Source organism: Poecilia reticulata, linkage group LG2, assembly GCF_000633615.1.
Source record: "Poecilia reticulata strain Guanapo linkage group LG2, Guppy_female_1.0+MT, whole genome shotgun sequence".
In the NCBI taxonomy this organism is placed as follows: domain Eukaryota; kingdom Metazoa; phylum Chordata; class Actinopteri; order Cyprinodontiformes; family Poeciliidae; genus Poecilia; species Poecilia reticulata.
The window spans coordinates 27447488-27448930 of NC_024332.1; the positions used below are offsets into that span (position 1 = coordinate 27447488).

Genomic DNA, 1443 nt, shown 5'->3' on the forward strand with positions numbered 1-1443 from the left:
CAATATGGTCAAGTGTGAGGGAACAGACATTATCGAGGATTTTAAATAAAAAAGACTAAAGTCATTATTTCCTTACAGGAAACCCGTCGGCGCCTCGGGGACCCTCGTCTCCCATGTCCCCTTCGTATCCGAACTCTCCGGTCATCCCAGGATCTCCGAGCTCACCGGCAGGACCAGGTAAGCCGCGGGGGAAATTTTCACTACTGCACTGACATTCTCCATGATGCCCTGTTTTCACAAAACACAGTCAGGCGGGATTTCGCAGAATCAGGCTAAGAATAAGATTCTCTKCAAGTGAGAAGAGCACCTTTAAATCCTTTAGCCCCTGCATTGCCAGGTCTTCCCCTYGGCCCTTCCTCTCCTTTAAAGAACTCTTTCCCTACAGGCAAACACAAGTTAAAGAAAAGAAAGGCGGAGATGAAACTGGAATCTCTCTCTTCACACACACAAACACTCACACGATCCTCTGGGTCCCGGTGGGCCTCTGCTCCCCGGACTTCCATCAGATCCTTTGGGTCCCGGAAAGACGGCAGGTCTTCCTTGGTCTCCTGGTAGACCYTTGTCTCCTTGTTCCCCCTTTACACCAAAAGGGCCGAGGAAATCCCAAACTAACACAAAGAAATACAGTAGTAAAACARGTTACTGTCCATTCTGAAAGCTTTTCTTTGTGATTATTTCCTTTCTKTATCTAAAGCCTCCTTGTTGCGCTCATACTCCAGCTGAAAATTTCAGACATATATTCAGTTCGAAGCTGAATGATGTTGTAGAAATGTGTTTGGAGATTGTATTGTGGAGTAGAGGAAAGGAATCATACTATGAAAAAGTGTTTACCCTTTTACATATTTTGTCAAATTAAAATTTTAATACCAGAAAAAGATAACTTGAATAGATAAAGAAAAAAAAATCAAGTCATAATTTTTTTCATTGAGGATAAAAAGCTATCCAAACCAACTTGTTACTATGTGACAATATTATTATCCCTCCATTGTAAAATCACAAATTATCAGGATTAACCACAATTGGCCCAGACCTGATTATTGTCCAACCAGCTGAAGCAAGAAATCATTTTAATAACATTTCTCTGACAACATGAAGGAGACAAAAAGGTCTAAAAATTCACAYGTCACATCCGGATCTTATGAAATACAAGAACAGACGAGAAACAAGTTTGTTGGAATCTATCAGTSAATTAATTGAACACAAAACCTTATGGAAGACACAAGCCTTTTCAATGGTAAAGCATATAAAGTTCAAAGTTATATAGTTATTTATAGTAAAACCTTATAAATATGTAACCACTTTGTTTTATCTTTGAGGGTTCAGTGATATAAAAAAGTGTTGAAACTAAACCTGTATCCGAATATTGTAAAAGTCAATTCATTGCCAGAGAGCCAAAAGGACTGTGCAGTAACACATCAGACCTCAAATAACTGATGACAATTC

The 1443-nt window shown here is 39.4% G+C and overlaps 1 long non-coding RNA gene across 1 annotated transcript; it reads right to left on the bottom strand.

Moving 5' to 3' along the window:
* Positions 1-48: 48 nt before the first annotated feature.
* Positions 49-836, bottom strand: LOC108165817 (uncharacterized). Its single transcript, XR_001776132.1, has 3 exons — positions 459-836; positions 308-379; positions 49-228 (listed from the first exon to the last, which is right to left on the bottom strand). It is a non-coding gene; the product is annotated as an uncharacterized LOC108165817 (long non-coding RNA).
* Positions 837-1443: the final 607 nt, after the last annotated feature.